General features: G+C 41.5%; 1 long non-coding RNA gene across 1 annotated transcript; it reads right to left on the reverse strand.

Annotated features, from left to right (window-relative positions):
• Positions 1–6,643: 6,643 nt before the first annotated feature.
• LOC140120675 (uncharacterized) lies at positions 6,644–13,402 on the reverse strand. The gene is made up of 3 exons (XR_011853940.1): positions 13,299–13,402; positions 11,378–11,472; positions 6,644–6,725 (listed from the first exon to the last, which is right to left on the reverse strand). It is a non-coding gene; the product is annotated as an uncharacterized lncRNA (long non-coding RNA).
• Between the last annotated feature and the right edge of the window lie 1,033 nt (positions 13,403–14,435).

Raw genomic sequence — 14,435 nt, forward strand, 5'->3', positions numbered from 1 at the left:
TATAGTGCCTGCCCTGGCCCTTTGTAAGGTCACTTGAAGGGGTGTTTCTTCTTAGACAGTAATTGTCTATTCAATTCTAGGTCCCTCCTCTACAGTACAGGGAGAATGGGTGCCTGAGGACCCACAATGCTGATTGCTGCACTCCCTATATGTTCTTTGTGGGAATAACCCTTTAAATAAATATTTAAAAGGGAACCTGTCACCGCTGTTTCAAAAAAATTAATCTAAGACAGCTTCCCATAGAGCCCTTTAGTCCGAAGGGCACCCATTTTTCAATTAACACTGGCGATGCTTAAAAAAGCAGGTAATCAAGTTTTATTCTGTACCTGGTAACAAGGGAGAACCCAGTAAGTCGCGGTGGGTGGATCACTGTGGCTCAAGTCCACGGCTATGCACATCAGCCTGCGCACGCCTCCTGTATGATTTTTCCTACGTTGCACAGTCCCCTGGCCAAGTTCCCACGCACACGCACTGGCTACTCTCAACTGTGTCATTGCTAATCAGCGAGAAGGAAGCCAGAAGGCTGCGTGACGTAGGAAAGATAGAGGCGTTCGCTGGCTGATGTGCACAGAGGAGGGCAAGGACTTGAGCCACAGTTATCCGCCCACCGCGACTCGCTGGGTTCTCCCTTGTTACCAGGTACAGTACAGAATAAAACTAGATTTTTTGCTTTTCTAAGCATCGCTAGTGTTAGTTGAAAAAGAGGTTCCCTTAGGACTAAACGGCTCTATGGGAACCTATCTTAGATTAATTTTTTTGAAAAAGCAGTGACAGTTTCCTTTTAAGAGTTACAGGAATAGTCAATAAATATGATAAAATATCTCACAAAACTGACCATGCAAAGCTGCAAACAGTGTTATCATATCTTTATGTGTGTTGTTAGTAGCAGCAGGACAGTTAAAAACGGATCATAGCATCTCTAAGTGCACGGTGGGGGGGAAGGTGTCTTAACACTGCTCTTAGCTTTATGCTCCACAGTCCCCCCCCCCCCAATCTTTGAGTAAAAGCTGTCAAACTTTACACTACTCCAGTGAAACTAATCTTACACTACTCATAGGACGTGTGATATAACTTCTCACCCTCAAATTGGATTGTTATTTCCCCTGTTAAATACTTTATTCCCACTGGTGATGAAAGGACCTATTAAAATGTTAAAAGAGTTAATGCCAGTGATCAGTGCTAGGAGTGGTCACAGGCATTATCGGTGGGTTGGGCGGTGAGTTTAAGCCAAATCCAGACCCAAACTTCTATTGATGTTCATGGTCGGGCCGGGAAAAGTAAAGTTTGCAACCAAACTTTGTGGTTTGGATCAACTCAACACTAATTTCCACCTTATCAATCACTTTTGGTCATTGTTTGGCTCTATTGAAACAGTTCCAGGATTTTCATTTTGTATTTTACTGTTAATTACTATTGCTAGCCAAGAAGTTAATGAGAAGATAAGTGAATATCTAAAATCCATTAGGCCCTTAACTCAGGAAGTCTAGATTGAGCACCCATGTTGTTGACAGTAACCTTAAGGCAACAAGGTCAACAACAGTGATAGTCTCTTTATGGCTTGCCAGTTACACATCTCTACTATGGGAGAATATGGGTTGTTTTGGCATGGTTTTCCTTGTCCTAGGAAAATTAATTTGCATATTTCCCTGCTCATGGGAAAAAACACATACAGTACCTTGGGACAATAGGATTCTGTAAGCCTTTGGTATGTAACTCAAGCCGATTGTTTAATGTTACCTTTCTCAGAAACATTGATTTGCTTCCCAGAATTTGGCCAACATTTTGCAGGCCTCTCAGTCTCAGGATGTTGGTTAATAAACATACCCATTGTATAAGGTGTTGGCCACATCTCATAGTTACATCCAGACAAAATGGAAACCATTCTCCACATTGCTATGGAAGAATTTGGGGATCCCTGCCACCAGATTCTGCTTTTGTCGCGCTTTTGGGACACCAGAGTGCGTTGGATCAGGTTACCTACTCTGACATCATTGATTAAGGCTGTTCCTGCCTTGAGGGTGGTTCTTACTGAAGTGTTTTCTAAGTGTAAGATTACATATGCACTCATCTGACCTTAACTATTTGTACTGATATATAATTAACATGAAAGAAGTTTATCTATTTTATGCCTGCAATTGGATAAATGCTGTACAAATGACTTGATATATATTTTGATGTGATTTATTAAAAATTGAGGTACATTACTCTTCTCCTTATGACTATTTTACATAATATCTGGCTGTAACACATGGAAGATATATCAGAGTAAGGCCTCCTGCACACAACCACGGAAACAGGCCCATACATTGTCCCCATCCTATGGACTGTATACCTTGCACAGAAGGGGGTCTTTGTATTATAATAATTTGACACAAGGACTTCCATTTTGCTAGTCAAACTTCAGTTCCATCACTGTATTAACTGTGAGCACTTAAAGGGGTATTCCGGGAATATGAACGTCTGATACAAAAACCCATGATGATATAAATAAATGAATGTAACAAAACTCAATGTCATTAGTCACAAAATGGAGCTTAAATAGTTTGATTTTATGATTCACAAAATGCTATGGCCTCTCTATACAGTATGCAGAGATATCACCAAGATGGCCGCCACTTGAAACTACAAGTCCCATGATCCTTTAGTTCTCAGTAACTCCTCCTCCCTCTTATGCTCTGCTCCCAGTGATGATGTAACAGGTTTTCTTGCTCTGTTACCATAGTAATGATGTGTAACTGCCATCACCACAACACTGACCATACTGGATGCACTGCAACAAACCAACTACAGACAAATGGAATAAAAAGTATTTTTAATTCTATTTAAAGATTCCTATCCCAATAGCGCCGTGACAGCTTTTTGGGGGTTTTGCCAAACCCCCTCCCTGTGTATATTGGAATACTAGTTTTAGCCTACAGATAAACACCAGCGAGCTTAAGGGCAGCTATGGATGTTATTTAAGCGCACCGAAAGGTTGCTTCCAAAAGTTTATCATGGCCATGGGGGTCTTTGTCTACCCCCGTTATAGAAGATGCATTGCTAATCAAATTGTGTTACTCTAATAATTCTAAAAAGTATAGCAAACCTGACGGCGATCCTACAGTCTGCAGCTTTTTAAGGTTTCAAGTGGCAGTTTTGAGATTATATGACTATCACGGTTTTACTTCTACTCATTTTTATGTTATATATTTATTTTGCATTTCAGGGCCTTGATTTTATTCATGTGATTTAAGGTTGGAAATGTCACACTGAAAATATTAGATTATTTTGCCATATGCAGAAATTCAGTGCTGTGCTAACTTGTAAGCTCTTTGTTTTATCACTGTGATAGGTGTTAGTGACAGCACCTACTTACTAAGGAATATTAAAAGCAGAGTTTCTGAGCTCTGTGTAAAAAGTGAGGCCTCCCTATTTTTAAGTATCAAGATGCTTATCCATTATTTCTATAGTCTTTAAAGGAAGCCTACCACTTCAAAATTTTGATCTAAACATACCTTTACCTTGGAGTATGTAAGCTGATGCTGGAGGTGGTCTTGTGTAGGCAGATAAATGCGCAGTTTCGCCCAAAAAATCTATTTTTTCACAGCGTTGTTGTGGTACAAATGCTGTTTTGTGAAATACCATTGTGCAAATGAACATAGCACAGCAAAAAGTCAATTTTAAATCTGCCAATTTCATTATTTGCCAAGACTGGTTTTCACAAAACTGAGCTGAATTCACAATTTGCAATTTGGCAAATTTTCATTTAGGAACAAGTTTTGGTACAAAATGGCTTCAGCTACCTCCTGGCATAAAAATAGGATAAAAACCACTACTAAATTTATCAAGACATCAAGTGACATGTGCACCCAAAAAAATAACAGTTTGCAACAAACGTAACAAAAAAATACAATATTATGAGACAAACCAAAAAAACCAAATACATCAACATAAATCTCACTTGATGAATTCAGATAAAACAAAAATGAAATTGATCATAAACGGATTGATCAAGTCACAGACTGTCAGGGCTTGGGGTCAGCGAACCCCCTGGACTACCATGGGAGATGATGTTAGCTGACACCTGGGCCCGGAATCTAAGTGGCACCCGGTCTGCACCAGAGCCCGCCGCAAAGCAGGATGGTCTTGCTGCGGGAGGTGCCATCTGATCATTCCACAGGCGAGACTAGCCCAGGATAGCAGCCAAGGTCGAGGTACAGATTCGGAATGCAGGCTTTGAGTCAGGCACAGGCAGATAGTCAGGCTGGCTGCAATGGAGCGAAGTCAGAAGTCAGGTCCGAGGTCACAACTGGAGTTCTTAGCAGAACAGGAAACTGGAACAAGAAAAATCGCAAGGGAAGCTTTCTCTAAGCTCAAAGATCCAGCAGGGAATGTTGAGAACAGCCAGCTTAAATAGGAAACCTGGAAGTACCAACGCCAATCAAAGGTGCGCCGGCCCTTTAAATCTACGAGAGCCGACGCACACGCACCCTAGGGAGTGGGAACGCGTGCACCGACCATCCAGCCTGGAAGCAGGAGGGCGGAGAGGTAAGTGAGTGCCGGGGGACGGGGCTCTGTGGAGAGGGACATGGGTATTCCTGCGATCCGAGACTTGGATCGCAGGGACACCAGTAACAAAGACAAAGGATAAATTCCCCTATCTGTGTCTTATGGTTAAAGGTGTTTGGGTCATGCTTAGCCAGAGTGAAGAGCGATGGAAACACCCTTATCCCCGACAACCCCTATAAGTGGTAAAATCACTGCATTTTGAGAGAAGTATTGAAAGCTTTGGAAAAAAAGCAGTACATTGTTGCACCACATAGGGATACTTTGGACAGAGAATTCATTTCGCTGTGACTGTATCTGTATTTGCAGACGTACTAATTATTGTAATTACACATTATTTCTCCCCCATAATGTATCTGCAACCCAGCACAAAAACAAACACAGCCTGCGAGTAATGCCGCCGAGGATCCTATGCTAATAGAAGTGTGCTATTGACAAACAATTACCCGGCTTCTTCCTCACTTGATTATTCTTTAGACACATTCTAGTCGGTGGACGATTTGTCAGAAATGAATTAGGGAGTAGGATGCCGGAATAATAATCATTTTTACTTTTAGCCACTTGTAGAGTGAAAGTGCAGTATAAAAGCCCTAACATGAAATCATGGCTGTACCAACGTTATTATATAGTTCTCAAAATGTTATCCACTACAAGTCTGTGTATAGTTGCACCACAAAAAGACCAAGCGGCATTTCACGAATATAAACTAGGCCGACAACATTCAATTATTAAAGGTGTTCTGAGCTATAACTTTTTAATAGAAGAGAATCTCTGGGTTGGTGTTCAAGATCAGTTGCAAATCAGCTTCTATTAATTTGAATGGGATATGAGCTGCAGTAACTCAGTTTAGCCACTACACAGAGAATGGCGCTGTCTGCTTACCGCTCCATTCTTTGTTTATCAATTGCTGAGAACATGTGATCTGTGGAAGAGCTGAGTATAGGACCCCATCAATCTGTTATTGAGGACCTAGTCTATGAATAGGCCATCAGTGGTTTCAGACTGAGCACCCATTTACAGAACCAATATTACACACATAGATGTTTTAACCCCCTTAACAATGTGAAAATACAGCCCAGAATAGGTGGGGTGTACAGTCAGGTCTTATGTAATATGTAGACAAGCAATGATGAGGCTATACAGGAAGGTGCTATTTGCGGTAGAGCCCAGCATTGGTGGGAGTGTGCAGTGAAGTGTCATGTGCTGCACAGCCCAGCATTGGTGGGGGTGTATATTGAGGTGTTATGTGCTCCCTGTAGGATCCATTGTTGTGTGGATCCATTGTTGTAGGATCCACATTTGTGTGTAGGCAGCCGTAGGAGGATGGTCAACTTTGGGAGAATTTCTATTGGTTGAATTTGAAAAGCTTCTTTATTTTAAAATTGACCCACGCCTGGCCACAAGTAGTTTGTGGTATTGCGGTTTAGTCATGTTTATTTAAATTGAGATAAAAAGTGTCATAACACACACACCCAGACTGAAGATCCATGGGCACAATTGTCATATGCTGGTGCTAAATGCGTAAGATGGTGCCCCCGACCCTCGTTCAGGATTCTACTCTGAATCTGCCCTGGCTTAGAATTGCACCCTAGTCTGTGCCTGAATAGGCGTCCCTGCCCCGTGCCATCCCATGGCACCACCCTCCTTCCCGGCCAACCACCACAGCGGGCGGAGTAGTTGCACACCCATACTATAATATGTTGGGCATAAATTGCCACTAATGCCACTTCATGCCTGGTATAGAAATACCCCAGTAATATGCACCAATGAAAACTACCCATTTTTTAAATACTTGGTAGATAATATAGAGTAATCAACATATGTGGAGCATGTCATTAACACTGTTTTTGTACAATTTGTGACAAAATATTTTTTGTTCTCTTTAGCATAAATCCAGTTAATTGCGCGCAGCAAGAGTAAGACTATGTAAAGGGATCGATTTCCCTAGTGAATACAGTACAGAGCTATTTTACATTAATGCTGTATAATGACGCATCGGTAAACAGTCTCCTACGTCAATATGTGATTTGCATCGCTCAATTTGTCAATCCCAACAATAACTATTCAACCACAAGATTTTGCTGATCTTATTGTTCTTCTTGCGTCTAAGTCAGTTGTTTTTTCTTCCCCGTTTTGTGTAAGTTTCTCCATAACAGCACACCGTGTGTTCAATCCCAGTACTGCAAGCAAAAACAATCAGTGGATTTAATGAGAAATATAATTAAGTTACAAGTAAATATGCAACCTGAGAAAATTGTAAACTGCTAAGTGACAATTTCTATGATACTATATATGTATATAGAGCTTTCCTTACTTTGCGCTATGTCAGATTAACTTTATATTCAATCACAATTTGCTATTCCTCAGCTGTTTACTCAGCAAGAGTTTCTCATGTTTGGACTCAGCTAGGATGAAATTAGCAATTCCAAAAGCTGCAATGACATTAATTCTCCTTCATCTTCTGTCTCTCCAAAAGACTTTGGAAACATATGGCTGTGTTTTACAACTGATTCTAATGTGGATGGCAGAAGAACCCGCAGAGCTGAACAGACTGCCCCAGGAACGAAGGTGATCCTGCCATCTAGATGTTATATAACAACCATTATGCCATGGCCAGATACTTCCTACAGAAGATACAGTAGGGGTTTGGTATTCTTGTTAATGCGCCCACACAAAACTCCATTTTAACATATTTACCACATTCCGCTTTGTAAATTTACATAAAAAGTTGACTTTTTTTGTTTTACTTTCCTTTACTTTTTATGTATTGCTTTTAAATTTCGTTAGTTCCCAAATGCTCATTTAAAGGGGTTTTATTCCTCATGGTCCATGTTTGGGTATCCAAACCTGAATGTTAACCCGCCCACCGGTAACACCGATCATGGGTGTTAGAGTTCAAATGTTGTCAGGGCATTTAAATGGCAGCGGCACGTGTAAGCGGCCAATCTCTCTAGGATCGCAGCTCCCAATTCATATTGGGGAGCATTGATTCCAGGTAAAAAGCCAGGACCCAGGACTGATTGAGGGTGTTAATGGGTGGGGTTAACCCGAACATCGATCCCAAACCTATAGCTGAGATGCCCTGTTCACCAGCTGATTTACACTTTGGAAGCATTGGCTGTCTCTCCAGGTTTTTTCACATGTTCAGGTTTTCAGATGGAGTTTTTGATGTCCAAACCAGGAGTTGAAGGACAAAAACAGCTGATCGGCAAGTGTTAACGACCTCAATGTTCAGCTATGGATAACTCCTTTAGAGTTTGGAGTCAAAAATCCTTTCAACAGTCCAAGCTAATTTGGGATGTCCTGTTGTAACAGGCCAGAGTAACCACCGGTCCCGACTATACCAGGGGTTAGAGTGATTCTACTTTGGGGTATGAAGTAACCTAGGTCAATTCATACCCCCCAGGCCATTTTATACCCCAACCAGTAGCACTGTGATATACACAAGGATTATTTCATTATTTTATTCAGGATTTAGCACTCCATACAACATTTATAATACACATAATCATCACTGTTAGGCTTTGTTCCCACGCAGAGGTTTTCTGATGCTGTAAGTAGTTGTAAGTATTTGAGGATCCTAAGGGGTCAGAACATATACAATTGAAACTAGAAGTTTACATTCAAGACACATATTCATGTTTTTCTCACTATATAAAGGAAAACATCTAAGTGTGGTCAGTTTCTTTTCACGGTCCCATGACTTCCATGGGTTGGTTTAACACACGACTCAGATCAGACTACTACATTTTTCTCTGATCAATAGGCAGGAAATCAGAAACTCTCCATAAAACGTGAAATGCATGTAGGAAGCGAAAAAGAAAAACGAAATACTGTAGATAGATTGCAGAACATCCTATTACAAAATTCCTTGGGAGAAATTCATTAAGCCAGAAAACTGGTGGAGAAAGTACATCAATCTCCCCCTCTCTGCCAGTTTCCTGGCTTATCCGACTCACATGCCATTTGGGGCATTTCAGGACGGGAAGTGGGGCAGCAAGGATATGAACGCCTGGCCCACTGGATTGACTATGATCTCCACCGGAAAACCAGTAGGGGCTTTAATGAAAAACTCTGCCAGATCAGGCCTGGTATTAGTTCTGAATCGGCAGAGTTTATATTTACTAAGAGGCTGAAGTCTTAATGAATTCCCCCCCTTGTGTTCAATTGTACTATTCCATTATGAAAAGTTAGTAAAAAAAAAAGCTAAGTGACACTTTCATTATTTAATAAAGCCCCATTAGTTAAGTTTAGAGCTTCAATAATGTAGTAGTGGAAACAAATGACAAATACAATGTTTTGCCTTGTTGCTAACATTGGAGCTCCCCGGCTCAAACCACTGATGTTCCCAGCAGGGAGCCCCTTCACATTAGGTTTCTATGCTCTACTTGATTTCCTACTTCACTATGTGAATTTCTTAGGAATTTTCCATAATGTGTATATTCAACTGAGATAAGAAAATATGATTGAAAGCTCCATTGGAGGCTGTGACCAATGTGAATAAATAGAACTGCTGAAAATAAAACTATTTACTGCTGTCAAAATGAGTGGTTATCGTTGTTTTTAAATGGTTTAAATCTGTGAGGCAAAAGCAGATGGCGAGTATTTTAAAATATTTGGGTACAACTTGTAAATAATTGTTACTGTGGGGGAATTCATTAAGATATCAGTCTTCAAATTTCCCCCCTGGGCAGTGCAAAATCCTCCACCGGGGCCTCACCATTTTCCGGCTTGGGGACAGTGAGATCCCTGAGTGGTTGGCGGAGAGTGGTCTAGCTCTGTCTGCAGTCACGTTGCTGGGTACCAGGAGACACAGCCTCTTCCACAGCCTAGCAGGTCTCCGGCAGGTGGGAGCACAAAAAAGGAGGGACCGGCTAAGGCAGTGATGGCGAACCTCTTAGAGATCGAGCGCCCAAAATGAGACCTAAAAAACACCAGCTTTTCCCAAAGTGCCAACACGGCAATTTAGGCAGTACCAAACTTGTTGCTACCAGAATTTTGGCGCTCCAATCTGACCCTGTCCACACCTTTTCGCTCTTTGGACAGGACCAAGCAGCACAGGAGGAGTCACTTTAAAGTAGCAGGGCACTACTGTTGGACTGCCTGAGACTGCAGGAAGATGCCATGTCTGGCAAACTCTGTGCCTGGGAGACAGCACGAGTGCCCGCAGAGAGGTCTCCGAGTGCCATCTCTGGCACCAGTGCCATAGGTTCGCCACCACTGGGCTAAGGGAATTGGATGTTTCCATGGTGGTGGTGAATGGGGCAGCATTGGTGTTCTCAGCGTTACACAGGGATTACTCAGAGACAGAGAATTTCAATCATTCAACTTACAGCTTGTTTATTCAGGAACCTGATAATGGCCATAACAGCAGTAACAGCAACTGGGTTGAGATGGCTGGTTGGATGGTGTTTCACAGGAATTGCTCACAGCCTGGTATAGGAAACTTCAGTCTGGAGATGGATGGATGGCTGCTTCAGCAGCAGGGTGATGTTGACTCCTGATGGTGGCGTCTACAGGGATCTGATGGTGACATTTATGGTTGGACTTTGGTACATACGTCCATGGATTAGCAGAGCACCACTGTAGGACGTCTTCGTCATAGCCGCTGTATGACACCAAACTTCCATAATTTTAAAAGTTGATTTTAGAAGGAAGGAGGCCATGGATGACAAATATAACCAGATTACTTCAGTTCCGGTGCCTGGATCTATGAGTAAGTGTCCCTGGTTTATCATGATGGATTTTTTGGTAGATTTTCTTCAAGAGGATCACTATATATTCTTATTTGTTCAAATGAATACTATAACTTTTATTTGATACAATTAAAATATGTATTTTTAGTTATTCCAGAGGGCACAATTATATTACAATTCAGTCGAGGGTTATATATTTTATTTAGGTGTCCACTTAGAGTGTAGCTACCGTATCAAAGACGCCTTGTTAGAAAATACATATTTGACATGCTGCTTCCAAATTTCATATGAATACTTGGGGTATAAGAGAGAAATGCAATTCTTTGGGCCTTTGACCTCGACTTTGTTGAACTCGGATTTTATTTGCACCCAGTATATGATCCGAAATTTTGGCAAAAACAGTCCCTTTAGTATAAGACTATGAGAAAAATGCAAATAAAAGGGTTGAGTGGTTGAGTGAATAACCTGTGTCCATCTACTGTCCATCAGTCCTTTATAATACTGGTGCAACGGTCTTCCATCACCTTCCATAAGCCTTTTGTAATATTGGTGACCTCTTACGACTCAAAAAAGTCATTGGGAATAGGCAAATGCTACCTATCCGCCTCTTATAAAACTAATGTCAAAACTTTAAGTCCGGAAAACCTCTTTATTCTGAAAATTGGCAGGGGGGGGGTGTAGTGGAAGAATAATCAGGTTGGACTGTTGTACATCTCAAGTTGTGTTGAATTTTTCATGGAGTACATGGCTAATCCTTACAAAATGGGGTACTAGTTTTACTATAAATATCTCTGGGAGTATCATATAAAAACTCAGCTTCCCAACACAAGCTTAGCAGGAAACCTTTTTTCTGAACAACTTGTGCTGTTCCTCTGATTTTACGGCAACATATCCAGGCTCATGATTACATAAAATCAGACTAGGAGGACAAGGTATTGTGAAAGTACTATAGCTAATAATGTAATGCGATGCATTGAGTGTGTAGCATTAGTGTAATACTACGATCATTGTGCAATAGTATTTATCCTTCTGTTTCTGCTGCAGTTTGTTTGCTGTCCTATTGTTTTACCTTTTCTGGCAGTCGTCAGTACAGCAAAGATCTCTTAATTATTGCAGTCATTGTGGCTCATCATTACCGTGAACTGCGCACTCTGTCTTGTCATTGAACCCCCATTGCCCGCTCCACTCTGCAGTATTCCCGGTGTGCTGCCAGCTCCGCTATCCAAGCCGCCTTGAAAGGAAAATAGCTTGTCACTCATAATAAATAATAATTTAGAGCAGCTTGCATTATATCTAACCATCGGGTCTCACAATGGAAGGCTGTAATTTTATTCATACAAATAACCCTGCCCTGACTTTCACATGTCACTGTTGCTGATATTACAGCTGCATACTGTCTCAGCTTAACCTGCTGTGTTAGATGGAATAGTAGTTTTTCTAACACAGGTAAAACAAAGCAGAGCTCTGCCATGGGGATGTCATATTCAAGGAAGAAAGTGCACGGAGGTAGACTTTGGGGTCATTTATCTTTTTTTTTCTTTGCAGTTGGTGTTATCACTCCTTTTTGCTGCATAATGGTTATTTTGTGCCTTTTTTGTGCTTTGTAGGAATGTTACACCTTTTCATGGGTGCCCCCGTGATCCATGTCACGGATTGCGGGCACACCCATGCCCCTTGGGGTTGACCTCTGCATCTCTGCCGCCTACCCTGACTGCCTGCCTGTGCCTGACCTCGAGCCTGGATTGTGTTTCTGTACTTCGATTTTGGCTGCCACCGCGGGCTAGTTGCACCTGTGGAACAACCTGGTGGCATCTCGCTGCAGCAAGACCATCCGGCTTTGCGGCGGGCTCTGGTGAAGACCAGGTGCCACTTAGATTCCGGTCCTAGGTGCCGGCTAGTACTATCTCCCGCGGTAGTCCAGAAGGTTCACTGACCTTGAGTCCTGACACGTCTTAATTTGCTGTGTGTTGCTGCGCCCTATTTGTCATTACATTGCGCCTCTTTACAGATGTTTGCTCCAGATTATACTATTATGCCTATATGGGCGCAAATAAGTGCACAATAAGACGCTAGTCCTGACCATGCTTAGGAAAGGCAATGGTGTGATTTGCGCAACCAATTTCACCTTTTTTAAAATTTGCGCCCAATAAGGCTCAAACCAAACCTGCATTTGACAAAGAGCCAAAACCACAAAGACAAATGATGTGCAAAAAGTAGACTAACAACAGGTGCAAAAAGAGCACAGAGAAGGGGGAAATAAGATAAATGACCCCCTTTATGTTTTTACTCAACAGTTTATACATGAACAGGAACAGATGTCATGAAAACGCCAGAGCCATAAGCAAAGTGAGAACAGGACGGGGGGAAGGGGGGACCTATAACGCCTGAATTATATGATCCAGTATTGATGTAAGATGGTGGTACACTTTAAAAGAACAGAGTAGGTGGTACATAGTGTAGTAATGTGAGAAGGGAGGGGCTCAGGAGTAGATGTCACTTCCTGTAGAAGATGTCACTTCCCTCCGTGTGCCCCTACTGCTGCTGCTGCTCCAGACTTACCTTTAAAGGGATCAAAGAAGCAACAAATCCTTCCGTGTCTTACCAAATAACTGGAAATTTCACCCAAAGGATCCAATATATCTCTACAGCACTGGTGTAAAAAGTTTTATATTGGTTCACCAGTGCTGTAGGGAAATTTAAAGAGCCAGCGCTGGTGCATTGGCTGAACACCTCCACCTTTATTAATCAGTGCCTCCCTTTCTTCCCCGTTGGATCTTTGTGCCTATGCCTTAGAGAAAGCTCTCCAGCAATATTCCTGCATTCCTGTGAGTAGTGATGTTAGGGGAGGTCACTAGGTGTAATGTGTAATCCTGCTATGTTCTGAGCAAATTAATGTTCTGGGCCAGTTAATCGATAATGCTGATTCTGAATGGTCGAAAATTATAAGTTGGAGAGCTGTAAAATGTCTTGGAGGATCTTAAAGGATATTAAAGCTTTCCATATGCCTCTACTGCCTTGTGAATAAACCGCAAAAGTTCATCAAGTGAGAAAACTTACTTTTGTACTTTAAGCAGGTCCTCCATGCTTCTTTCTTTACATCTCTGAGCTCTGCTAAATAGGCGGAGCTGCAGAAGCTAGTTTTGGCTCATCATGCTCCCTCCTTTCTCCCAGTCTCTGTCCCTGTGGATGGACTGTGAAGAAAGAGATACAATGGGTGACGTCCTGGAGCAGTGACAGAGATGGAGCCGTGTGTAAGCAGGACAGCAGGGCAGAACAGGGAAAGGCTGCAGCTTTCAAGGCAAATACACAGATACATATACATACAGAGACCTGTCTAATTGAAGAGACTTATTGAAAAGCAGGCGGCCTTATGTTCAAGATAGAGTTGCATGATGCTGCAAATTTTCAATATCAAGGTCCTTTTATTTTCAGTAATGAGTGTCTATGCTGTTCTAGTGATTCCTGCTTTCGGACATTGTTGGTTCCTGAACTGCTCAGGGGTTACCTCTGATACAAGATCTATAAATTATTTATTGTTATTCATTTAATTAATTTTTGGTTAGATGGGAATTGAGTTCTTGACCTTGATGTTTGCAGACATGAGCATTGCCATTGAGCGATAGTCTTATATTACCTTTACTAACAGCATTAATACAGTTATACTGATACACAAGGGAACCTGCCATTAAAATGAACCCACCCACAATAAATACTATATATATATATATATATATATATATATATATATATATATATATATATACTCAAGTATAAGCTGAGTCAGCACAATAAATTTGCTTAAAGAACCTAAAACCTTAAAAACCCTATAAAAGGGACTGGCTAGCTATATACTGGATGGAGGTTGTTACCAATACATTTCCTACCTGAAATAGGCTTATCCTCACACCTCCCTCACTAATTCTTTTCAGCCGGGTGAGCAGTGTCATTGAGGAGAGCAGGCTAGCTTGTTTGTATAGTGTAGCTTCCCACCTCTGTGACTGATACAAAGGACATATATAAAAGTCTTTTTTAGTTGAATGTTGGCTTTAATTTTCTGGATGAATGGGGAGGGGGAGGTTGCTGGTGACTGGTTCTCTTTAATGCACCAGCATATACAGATGTATCTAATAAGATATCTGAAAGCAAAATCATTGCATTTTAGATCAGCTGACTAAGGGATTACTGCTGGTGTAA

Source organism: Engystomops pustulosus, chromosome 3, assembly GCF_040894005.1.
Source record: "Engystomops pustulosus chromosome 3, aEngPut4.maternal, whole genome shotgun sequence".
Classification (NCBI taxonomy): domain Eukaryota; kingdom Metazoa; phylum Chordata; class Amphibia; order Anura; family Leptodactylidae; genus Engystomops; species Engystomops pustulosus.